At 39.4% G+C, this 12,880-nt stretch overlaps 1 long non-coding RNA gene across 1 annotated transcript; it reads right to left on the bottom strand.

Annotated features, from left to right (window-relative positions):
• Positions 1-530: 530 nt before the first annotated feature.
• On the bottom strand, positions 531-10,857 carry LOC103099682 (uncharacterized). Its single transcript, XR_472020.2, has 2 exons — positions 10,708-10,857; positions 531-674 (listed from the first exon to the last, which is right to left on the bottom strand). It is a non-coding gene; the product is annotated as an uncharacterized LOC103099682 (long non-coding RNA).
• Positions 10,858-12,880: the final 2,023 nt, after the last annotated feature.

Genomic DNA, 12,880 nt, shown 5'->3' with positions numbered 1-12,880 from the left:
CTAATAAATAGAACATTAGATTGGGAGTCAGGAAGTCCCAAATTCAAATCATCCACTTACCAACTGGGTGCCACTGGGCAAGTCCCAGCTCCAGTCTTCTCTGTAAAATGGGGACAATAATAGTATGTGTGTAACAAGATCCAGTGCATGAGCAGAGAATCTTTGATAATGTCTCCCAATGTGAGATGTAGAGGATTCTGCTTCTTGGATAGCTGTGATGACATGTAATGGAAGACTAAAGCATATACTAGCATTCTATAACTGGGTAGTCTGCTAACCATCTAGTTAAGAAAAGCCTTTTCCACTGACTGACTTCAAAAATGCAACAGTGGGGCAACTAGGTAGTACAATGGATAGAGCTCCAGTCCTGGAATCAGGAGGACCTGGAATCAAGTCTGACCTCAGACACTGTCTAGTTGTGTGAGCCTAGGCAAGCCACTTAATCCCAATTGCCTAGTCCTTCCCACTCTTCTGTCTTAGAACAGATACTAAGATGAAAGTTAAGCCTTAAAAAAAAAGGCACCAACAACCAGAGACTCAGCCTTTTATTATTCAACCACATTCCTCTTTGGCTGCTCAGTCATCATTTGATTCCTCTGGTGTTGTCTGGTGAGAAGCATAGCCACAAAGGAAGAAGTCTTGGACCTTCTCCTGACAGGAGCTGACATATGACCCTGTGAAAAAAACGTAATGCTGCCTCAGTTTACAAAATGGTCCAACCTTGAGAGTCTCAAAAGGTCAGGTGAGCCTCCTGGTGAACTGATGTCTCAGGTCCCATTGTCCAGATTCTGCAGGCAGCCCAGCATCAATTCCCCAGTGAGCATGAAATGACATTTTGTGAGTGACTGAGTCAGACTCAATCAAGTATCAATACCACATCAGTGATCCCAGATATACACTCTTTGGTTCAGTGACACTGGCCTCCTGGCTGTTCCATGAACAAGACACTCCAACTTCCAGCTCTGGGCATTTTCTTTGGCTGATCCCTATACGTGGCATACTGCTGACTTCCCTGTCTTCCTTTAAGTCTCAACTAAAACCCAGCCTCCTACAGGGAAATATTTCCCAAACCCTCTTAATTCCGGTACCTTCCTTCTCCCAACTATTTTCTTTTTATTCTGTTTTAACCTGTTTTGTATATATTTACACATTTTCTCCCCCCAATAAATGGTGAGTTCCCTGAAGACAAGAATTGTCTTTTGCCTCTTTTTGTATCTCTAGTGCTTAGTGCAGTGCTTGGCATATAGTAAGAATTTAATAGTTAGTTATTATTATTGATTGATTGATTTAGGCACGAACATGGTAGTACTAATGCTATGTGGACCCGAGTTATGTATGAACCTATTCTTCCCAGAAACCAACATAGAATAGGAAAGAGTATGCTCCCAAGCTACTGGGGAAACCTGTTTGTATTTTTGTTCTTACTATAGCTTCCAAGATATTTACTTTATATTATATTATATTTATTATGTTATGTTATATTATATTAATTATATTAATTATATTGTATTATATTGTATTGTATTGTATTATATGATATGATATTATTATATTTATTATATTATATTATATTTATTATATTATATTTATTATATTATATTATATTATATTATATTATATTATATTATATTATATTATATTATATTATATTATATTATATTATATTATATTATATTATATTATATTATATTATATTATATTATATTATATTATATTAAACAGCTATTTAACATTAAATGATTAAGTGGGGTGAAGGCTCTAATCAAAGGTACCTGACAGGGAATACAACCAATGAGAGCTCAAACCAAAGGCACTGGAAAAGAGATATCTCCAAACTTGGGCTACTGATGAAACTTATTGGAATCAGCCTGACTCTGGGAAAATGAGCCGGAGCATACTCACTACTACTAGGCAAAGTGCTTCGCAAATCTTAAAACACTATATAGGTGTTGGTGGTGTCATTGTTTTTTAACCCTCATCTTCTGTCTTAGAATCAATACTGGGTACTGGTTTCAAGGCAGAAAAGCAGTAAGGGCTAGGCAATGGGGGATAAGTGACTTGCCCAGGGACACACATCTAGAATGTGTCTGAGGCCAGATTTGAACCTAGGACCTGGCTCTCAATCCATTGAGCCACCCAGCTGCCCCCTGTTTTGTTGTTTCCTTGTTGTTGTCATTGTTATTCCAATAAGACACCCATTTTCCTTTCTCTACAAATTTGTTGGTCCTGTTCTCCCCTTCCCTACCAGCACTTTACCTTAAAATGGCTTCCTCTTCTAGTTTTCAAATTGGATTATGATTTAATTGATGCAAGGAATGCCCAGAGAAGAAACTGAAATGTGTAGTTTTCAAGAGATGCCTAAGACCCTCAAAGATTAAATGACTTGCCCGGGGTCATGCGACCAGTATGCCTCAGAATTAGAACCTGAACCCAGATCTTCCTTACTCTAAGATAAGATAGTATGTCATAGTGAATAAAGAGCCAGCCACTACTTTTCCCCAATTCCTCGCCATCGTTCAAGATCTTCCTCAAATGTCTGCCTCCTCCTGAAATCCTCCTCCATGTCATCCTTTCATGAGCTAAGTGTTCTCTCTCCCTTCCTTACATCCTTCCCTCTCCAAGGGCACACACACTTTTATAACTCTAGGTTTCATTCCGAATTGCCCTCCACAATGGTTGGATCGGTTCAGACTCCAACAGTGCATTTGTGTCCTGCTTTCCCACATCCTCTTCAACATTTGTCATTTTGCCCTTTTGTCATGGTAGCCAGTCTGATGGGTGTGAGGTGACATCTCAGAGTTGTTTGGGTTTGCATTTCCCTAATCGGTAGTGATTTGGAGCATTTTTTCCTATACCTATATATGGCTTTGATTTCTTCCTCTGAAAGGGATCTGTTTCTCTCTCTTGCCCATTTATCCACTGGGGGATGGCTCTTATTCGGATACATTTCTAGAAACAAAGTAGGAGCCTATTGCTTGGCAAATGTCTTTTAAAAAAACCTGGTAGATGAATGGAATGGAATGTTACTACGTTAATACATTTTGTAGAAGAGAAATTCAGAGAAACATGGGGAGATTTTAGTGAAATTACTCAAATGGATGGAGGATGTCTATTGTCAGGGAAGGGCTCCATGAAGACCCAATCAGTGGTTAGCTCAGTGGATGAAGGATGAGCTGAGCCTAGAATTCGAAAGGAAGAGATTTGGGTTTGTTTTCAGAAACTGACAAAGCATCTTCACTGGTCCATAAACTTGCTGTGATACCAGAGGCCCATCTTGTTAATACTCACATTGCCCAGGTGTTGCTGTAAGACATGGAGACCTAGAATGCCACTGCCTGTGAAGAGCTCAAGATAGGCAATGTAGAAGTAGAAGGCAACGGCAAGGCAGCTGGTAGATATGAAAAGGCTACAACATAGATCAAAAATGAATTGTATGATCGCACAAGAAAGGATTTGTCACGAGGGAAAAACAAGGATGACAGACAGTTGGCCAATATGCCACTCAAGGAAGGCATCCAGCACATGGTGTGGTCCTGTGGGAAACTTTCAGAAGAGCATAGATGAAAGTTGCAGAGAGTAGTCATGCATAAATGTGTGAGATCTTCATGTTTAAAGGAAATTCTCACCTTGATGAAATCAGGACTCCACTGAAATATGTCAGATTCCAAATGAAATAAGAACCAAAAAAGCCCATATGCATGATTACCACAATGTAAATAAAAGTGACACCTAAAGGAAGCCTCTCCAGCCAATCCTCTGGTTGTTTAAGCTCTTGGCTGTTTTTAATCAAGTGAACAGGCCAACTGGGATGGTAGCATATTGTTCTTGAAGATTCTAGAGAATAGAAAATGAAGTTGATTCCTACCTCTTGGAAAAGAAATCAGGTACTACTAAGCCAAGATGATCTATACTTTATCAGATACATTCGCTCCAGGGAGTTAGGTTGTTGCTTCATTCTTTTTCTTTGGTATAAAAGAGGGCTCAATGCAGAACTGTTGGTTTATTAACAAAAATAATTATGATTTTTTAAAAAGAACATTTGCAAATGTATTTTTCAAGCCTTCACTTGACATCCTTTTAAGCTATACTTTTTCTCCCTTTCAAAAAGCAAGCAGAAAAAAATTCTCAACTCTCATTGCCTGTTCTTTTCACCTTTTGCTTACTATTCAACTCCTTGCAATCTAGCTTCCTTTATTTGCTCTATATCTCTATTTCAGTCTCTTCTGTAATCTAGATATATCCAAATGCCATAATAAAAAGAGATCATAAAGCAATGTGCCAATAAATGAGTTGTACCTGTTATTATTAGGATTATACTGAAGGCCAAAAAAGTCAAATTCATTGGAGGCATTTGACTTGTGAATTCACTTTCATTTGTCCAAGAGGTCTCTGGGATCCCTTCCAACTCTGAGACTTTGTTTAGAGGCTTGCCCAAGACTAGATCATTACTAAGTATCAGAAGTGGGTTTTGAACCTACTCCCAGCTAATACCAAGCCCAGCATCCTTTCCACTACTATCTGGCCCTCAGTATACCAAGTGCTCTAACCTCTTCACCATCACTCCCCATTTTACTTAATATCCTGATTCAGAAAACTAGAGGATCTGTTTATAAACTATTCCCACCTTGCCTGTATATAAAATGTTAAAGATTTTATCCTCACAAAACCATCCTTCTCCTTTTCCACTGTAGGCTTTTCTCTTTGTATAACTTATTCCTGTTTTTCAAAAGAAAGAAAAGTTTTTATTCTAATGTTTTTGGTTAGGGTATGTTTCATGGCCTTTTGAGGGTTCCTCAAAGCCTTTGGGTTCACATGGACTAAGTCCAATCCTGGGCACTGACCCAAAAGGGTAATTTTCTTTCTTTGGCTCATTTTTGACCCCATGTGCAGCTCTTCCCAGAAATATTTCCAAATAAGTTTAGCCCATATCCAACTCTATCCAAATTTAGGTGAAAAGGGTCCCTGACTCCAAAACAAGCAGTCAAACCGACAAACAAAAATTGCCCTGACAATGAAGACGACACAAAACACCAAAAGCACTCAAAGGATTTATGGGAACTTACAAGCAGATGCAGAAAATACAGACAATTCTCATATTCCATAAGGTTCCCCAGAGAAGCAATGCTCTACTCCTTGGGGACTAGAGAGCCAGCAGCAGGCCTTCCCCTGCACTCTCTGAATCACTCACAGTCAGTGGAGAGTGGGGGACACAGTATGTGACAAAGTCCAGGTGCCTTGCCTTGCTTTCCTAAATTGAGTCCCTTTACTGCTCCTTGGGCCTCATAGACAATGTGAATGATTTTCTTCTTTCTCCTCTCCTTTCTCCCAGAAGAAAATCTCCATCTCTCTCTCTCACTCTCTCTCTCTCTCTCACTATCTCTCTCCTTCTCCCTCCCTCCCCCTTCTTTCTCTCTCTCTCTCTCCCTCCCTCCCTCCCTCCCCCCCTTCTCTCTCACTCTCTCTTTCTCACTCTCTCTCTCTGTCTCTCTGTCTCTGTCTCTGTCTCTCCCTCTCTCTGTCTCTCTCTCTGTCTCTCTGTCTCTCTGTCTCTCTCTCTTTCTCTCTCTCTCTCTTTCTCTGTCTCTGTTTCTCTCTGTGTCTCTGTCTCTGTCTCTGTCTTTCTCTCCACTCTTCTCTAGGCTGAATTCCTGACTTTCATACTATCCCAGACTACTCACGTTGAAAATACCTTCTATCAGGAAAATTGGAAATTGAGGGGATTTTGCAGCAAGTTTCTCTTATAAAAGTTTCATTCTCAAATTTATAAAATAAGAGCTATTTCCCAATTGATAAATGCCCAAAGAATATAAATAGGCAGTTTTCAGAAGAAAAAATCAAAACTAGCTCTAGTCATATGGAAAAATGCTCTAAATCACTATTGATTAGAGAAATAAAAATTAAAAATCACTCTGAGATACCACCCCATACCTATCAGATTAACTAACATGATAGGAAAGGAAAATAACAAATGCTAGAAGGGATATAGAAAAATTGCATTGATGGTAGAGTTGTGAACTGTTCAAACCATTCTGGAGAACAATTTGAAACTATGCCCAAAAAACTATAAAACTGTGTGTACCCTGTAACCCTGCAATACCAGAACTAGATCTGTATCCTAAAAAGATTAAATGAAAAAAGAGAAAAGGCCTTTAAATACAAAAATATTTATAGCAGCTTTTTTATGTGGTGGCATAGAATTGGAAACTGAGGAGATGCCTATCCGTTGGGGAATGATTGAACAAGATGTCTATTTGTTGTGATGGAATACTATTGTGCTATAAGAATGAGGACAGTAATTTCAGAAAAACCTATGAAGATTTATTTGAACTGATGCAAAGTGAAGTGAGTGAAACCAGAGGAACATTATACACAGTAACAGCAATATTATAACGATCAACTGTGAAAGACTTAACTACTCTGATCAATACAATAATCTAAGACAATTCTAAAGGATGATGAAAAATGTTATCCACCTCTAGAAAGAAAACTGATGAAGTCTGAGTACAGATTGAAGCATAATTTTTTCACTTTATTTTTCTTGCTTTTCTTTTGGCAATGTGGCTAATATGGAAATTTTTTGCATAATTTCACATGTATAATTGATTATCACATTGCTTGACTTCTCAATGGATTGGGGAGGGAAAGAATTCAAGACTTAGAAATTTTTAATGAATGTTTAAAATAAATAAAAAATAAATTCTTTTTTTAAATGCCTTCTGTCCCTTCTTGCCTCTCTTTCTTATTAACTTGTTCCTCTCAAAACCTCCATTTTAAGGAGGGGGCCCTGACCAACCAAACCTTCATTCCTCTCTAGGCTGCCCTCCTAACTCTGTATAGGACTCTTGAGGATTCTCCTTTTTTGGAGGATAATTCCTGAGACAAACCCTGGGGTTGACACTGTTCAAGAAATCTCTTCTATCACCACAAGGCTAGGTCATACAATTCTGCTGCCTAGGAGATAGAAATTATTGAAATCTAAACAGGAGGTTGGGATCCAGGTAGGCTGGTAAATGTATGACAGAAGCTCTCCTGGGGAAAAAAAAAGTACTACACCATACACTTTTAAGTTTAATCTGCATTATTTTTTTTTAACCCTTACCTTCCATCTTGGAGTCCCAGGCAGAAGAGTGGTAAGGGCTAGGCAATGGGGGTTAAGTGACTTGCCCAGGGTCACATAGCTGGGAAGTGTGTGAGGTCATATTTGAACCCAGGACCTCCCATCTCTAGGTCTGGCTCTCAATCCACTGAGCCACCCAGCTGCCCCCTAATCTACATTATTAATGTTGTCTCCATCACTTTCTTAACTCTAGACAATTAACAAAACAATAAATTGGGCTCCAATTAGTATCATTTGCTGATTTCCAAGATGGAAATGCTCATTCTGAAAAGTTAACAAGAGAGGCAGGTAGAGATGGTTCCAGCACACCCTTGGTTGGGATTCAGGAGTATGCTTCAACCTTAGCCATGTGCTTCCAGAGGAAATCCATCCTAAACCAGGCCCTTGGGCTAGGAAAATCAAGTCTAATGTCATGTGCTACTGCTATAAGTCCCCTACTGCTCCTAGTGGAACAAGAAAGGCGAAAAATATGTCTCCCACCCAACACTACATCGTGGGAAAGGAGATTGGTAGGAGGAGGGAAACATTCCCGAAAAAGGCCAAAAGAGGAAGAGGAGCTGGGTCCTTTCACTCTTCTTTATAGACCAGGCAAGGACCAACTCATAAGATAATACAATGATCTCCTTAAATTCAAGCCAGCCAATCATTTTGGGAGCAGTCCCAGGCTCTGATAGAGAATCAAGTCCCCAGGATCCATCATCCTCTTAACTAGGTGCTTAAGGCATAGGACCCTATGCCCATACTCTAGGAGAGAGAGCTATATGAGAGTCAAGTGCCCTGTTCAATCTCCTCCCTTACATGGTACTAAAAGATGTTCACTGAAATTGAAATAGTTCTGCCTCAGTTCCAAGAATTTCTGACAGCCATGTCCCTGTCCAGCTTTTCTCTTCCTTGTAACTTTCGACCTTGTTCCTTGTCCCCATTTATTCATTGCTCTTCAACTCTTTCATCATTCTACATTCCCCCTTTTTTACTCTCTTCTTTTCAAATATATTATATTTCTGATGCCCATGTAAGCTGACCAGCCCTGCCTTTGATGTGTTTGCTCTCCTTGGCAAGGCTCTGCTCTCCTGATGAGACTTTCTTCAGATATGACTGCCAAATGGACTAACTTCAAACAAGTATTTTTTTTAATTTTATAATATTTTCTTTTTCTCCAGTTATATGTAAAAACAATTTTTTAACATTTAAAAAAAAAATTGAGTTCCAAATTCTCTCCTTCCTTATCCTCCCTCCCTCCCCTCTCCCTGAGACCTTAAACAATTAACAATCTGATATAGATTTTACATATATAATTCTGTAAAATATTTTTCCAAATTAGACATTTTGTGGAAGAGATCTTGGGAGGAAGGAGGCGTAGGAGAAGGAGGAAATGAGGAAGGGAGGGAGGAAGAAAACAGAGAGTGAGAAAGAGATAAAGGAGGGAAGGAGAGGAAAGGAAGGAGGGAAAGAATGAAAAAAGGCAGGGAGGGAGGAAGAGAAAGAATGAAAGAAATCAAGAAAGAAACCAAGGAAGGAAGGAAGGAAGGAAGGAAGGAAGGAAGGAAGGAAGGAAGGAAAGAAAAAAGGAAGGAAAAAAGAAAAAAGGAAGGGAGGGAGGGAGGAAGGAAGGAAGGAAGGAAGGAAGGAAGGAAGGAAGGAAGGAAGGAAGGAAGGAAGGAAGGAAGGAAGGAAGGAAGGAAGGAAGGAAAGAAGGAAGGAAGGAAGGAAGGAAAGAAAAAAGGAAGGAAAAAAGAAAAAAGGAAGGGAGGGAGGGAGGGAGGAAGGAAGGAAGGAAGGAAGGAAGGAAGGAAGGAAGGAAGGAAGGAAGGAAGGAAGGAAGGAAGGAAGGAAGGAAGGAAGGAAGGGATGTTTTGATCTTAATTCAGACTTCATTCTCTGGAAACAAATGGCATTTTTCATCATGAGTTTTGAGGATTGTCTTGAATCACTCATTTCTGAAAATAACTAAGTTATTCACAGTTGTTTGTCTATCAAAAAATGTTGCTATCACTATATATAGTGTTCTTCTGGTTCTGCTCACTTCACTTTGCATTAGTTCATTTAAGTTTTTCCAGATTTTTCTGAAATCATCCTGCTCATCATTTCTTATAGCACAGTAGTATTCCATCACAATCATAAACCACAATTTGTTTAGCCATTTCCCAATTGGTGGACAATCCCTCAATTTCCAGTCCTTTGCTATCACAAAAAGAACTGAAATAAATATTTTTTTTAAATAAATTGATCCTTTTCCTTATTTTTTTATCTCTGGGATACTCTGGGATCTCTGGGATAGTAGTGGTATTAATGGATCAAAGGGTATGTACAGTCCTTTTTTGTTGTTGTTTTAGAGTCCTTTTTTAGAGTCCTTTGGGCAGAGTTTCAAATTGCTCTCCAGAATGGTTACATCACACCATCAACAGTGTGTTAGTGTCCCAATTTTGCCACATCCCCTCCAACATTTATCATTTTCCTTTTCTTTCACATTTGCCAATCTGATAGGTATGAGGTGATACCTCAGAGTTGTTTTAAGTTCAAGCAAGTTTTTGTTAAGCACCTACTATGTGCCAGGCACTTGTGTCAAGCACTGGGGATCCAAAGAAAGGCAAATAAAGTTCCTATTCTCTAGGACCTCACAGTCTAACAGAGGAGACAACATGTAAACAATTATGCCAGGTCCTGATTTTCATTTTTAATGCCCCAAATGACAAAACAACAATAATATTTCACAGTTATATAGCACTTTGTGATTTTAAAAGCATTTTCTGCACATTAATAATATACATTTATATCATGTCTTAAGAGTATCAAAATATTTTCTATATGATATCTCCTCTGAGCTACACAACAACCCTGAGAGATAGGTACCAGAGATGTTCCTATTTTACAGATGAGAAAACTCAATTTATACTTCCAAGAAGTCTTTGGGGGACAGGATTTGAACTCAAGTGTTCCTCAGCCCAAGTCCAACACTGTCCTCTCTACAAGGTTACCCCTCCTGTTACCAAGAATTAGGAAGCAAAGAAGCAATGAACCCATTCTCTCTGCCTGCGTTCTCCAGGAAGGACAGAGAACCCCTCTTTTTTAGTTGATATTACGGTGACAATGGAAAGTCAGTTTTAACCTCGATCTCTAAGAAATAGAAAGTGAAAGAAGTAGGGAGGAAAGGAGGCAAGAGATGAGGGGGAAGATAAGGAAGGAGAAAGGTCATGCTCGAGAACTGACTACTGAGAGCATTTCTGTGGGAAAAGAGCAAGTTCAACTTACAATCAGACCCCAAAGTAAAATTCCCACCGGAGTGGGGCTACCCCCTTCACTCAGTCTTTTATTCTTTGAACTTTCTCTTTAGAGAACATATTCTGGTTTTGCTTTTGAATTAGTCAGTCTAGATCCTTTTCTTTGGGCGTGGGTGCTTCTCCTTTGTCACCATTCCCCCTCTCGCCCCCTCCTACCAACAGTCAGTAGGTTTCCTAAGAAAACTGGCTAGCTCTCTCCAATCCACAAACTTTCCAGCCCAAGGACCCTTTGGGAGGGGAGATCTGGCCCTGTGATAGCACCAGACTCTGAGCTGCCTAACCTAAAGTCTAGAGGGATATTGTCTTACTCACACTCTGTACTTTGCACCGGCAGATTTGTCCCTTTCAACCAAACAACTCAGAGGGCTGTGCAGACATTCTATCGCCCAGGATCAGGATCAGTGTATTCCTAGCTTTCTCCTATTTTGCTAAAAGAAAAAAATCAAGGCCGAGAGAGTTCAGGTTATTCCTGCCAGACAACAATGCTAGTCAGTAGTAAAACTGGAATTTGAAGCAAATGAACCTGACCTCAGTGTCAGGAGAGATTGTATTTCTGAATCTCGTCAGCAAACCAAAAAGTCCTGAACATGAGGTTCTCTTGGACCCTGCCTCAAGTAAAGCAGGGGATCCAGGGATGGACAGCCAACACAGCCCGCTCCCAGATATCTGTTAGAGCCATGAAAGAGCTCCAGCGGCTCATGATCATGGGAAGGTGACCCTAAGTCCCTGAAGGCTCAAGAACAAATAATATACAGTTTCAAAGGACAGACTTGGGTAAATTTGGAAAGTTTTATCCAGGGGAGCCTAACCAGAAACTAATGATTTCTTCCCACCGTCCACCCAATCTAGTCAAAGTGTCAAAATGAAGTTTCTATTGACTACAAGAAAACAGTGGAAAATGCCATTTGCTTATCACTTAAAGGCTGCACCCACAGATTTCATAACTTGAGTCTAAGCATTTCCAGGGATCCTAACAGTGAGAGACACAGAGCTACTGGATGCATATAATTACAGGGTACATTATATCTAGAAAAGTACTGAAAAAAACCCCTTAATCTGTAATAATGCATACACCCCAAACTGTCTGTCTATGTGTCAGTTCTTTCCAAGTATATTTCCAGGTCCCCTGTACCTCCCCCCACCCCAAAAATACCCTTAATATTTGGGCACCCAAATGAAAACTAAATTGATATGCATACTTTCTTTTCAAAATAAGTGACAGATTAACTTTTTAATTTTAAACTCTTACCTTCCATTTTAGAGTCTATACTGTGTAATGGTTCCAAGACAGAAGAGCAGTCCTTACTGCTTAGTCCTTAATCCTAGCACTGCTAGGCAGTGAGGGCTAAGTGACTTGCTCAAAGTCTCACAAGCTAGTGTCTGAGGTCAAATTTGAACCCAGGACCTCCATCTCTGAACCCAGCTCTCAATCCACTGAGCCACCCAGCTGCCTCCCAATAAATGATACATTAAGAACTCATTGACCTTCAAGCAACAGCAGGTTTATTTGGGTGGAAGACAAAAGAAATCTGAAACTTCTTTAGGAAAACAGAAAGGATTTTTATCCATTAATAGCATAGCACCTATCAATCATCTATTTAGACTTCTCTTCAAACCAAGGCACTTGTCAGTTAATTACAATATATAGTTCATCAATACATTTCTTTGCTTGGCAATCCAAGGAAATAGACTATCAATGAGATCAGATAGTGACCAGAGTTAGAGGGCAGACTTTTTAAATCTAAAAGAATTGGCCTTCATTGGAAATAAGTGTGCCTTGGTATGCTGATATTTCTCAGAATTTTCCTAACATAGGCAGGGTAGTCTTAACAAAAACCACCTGAGATCACTAAAAACTCATATAAATGGGAACGGTCCTCAAATTACTACTCTGGAATTCCTTCCAACACTGTTGATTTTTAATATAATTCAGCTTGTCAAACACAGCTCTATGCAATATTCTCTTCATGTTACCTCATCACTTTCTTGCTGGAATAAGTTTGTGCCAAAAATTCTATATGTTTTATAAATTTTAAAATAGATAAAATAAATATTCAGTCACATTGTTTTTAGGAAATAAAGTGAAGAAATATTTATGGGGCAAAAGTTATGGGTAAAACAGAAGGGGATTGACCAAAGAGAGCCAAGTCCTGGGAGTATATACAAGGAATTCTACAAGAGATCATCAGTGACTAAGCCACCTTCCATGATAATCAGAGTATAGTATTGTACACCATGATAGGAATGAAGTTAGGGGTTGAACCAATGAATGATTTCACTAGAATGCAAGGTTCCCACTGCCTTTAAGTCCTAGCTAAAATCCCACCTCCACTGAGAAGCCTTTCCCAATCCCCCTTAGTTCCAGGGCCTTCCCTCTACTGATTTTTTTCTAATTTTGCCAACATGTAGCTTATTTGCATGCTGTCTCCCTCATTAGATTGTAAACTCCTTGAAAACAGGGACTGTCATGTCTTTTGTTGTATCT

This window comes from Monodelphis domestica, chromosome 8, assembly GCF_027887165.1.
Source record: "Monodelphis domestica isolate mMonDom1 chromosome 8, mMonDom1.pri, whole genome shotgun sequence".
Lineage (NCBI taxonomy): Eukaryota > Metazoa > Chordata > Mammalia > Didelphimorphia > Didelphidae > Monodelphis > Monodelphis domestica.
The sequence above is the reverse complement of the archived record's forward strand: the minus strand, read 5'-3'. Positions and strand labels throughout refer to the sequence as shown.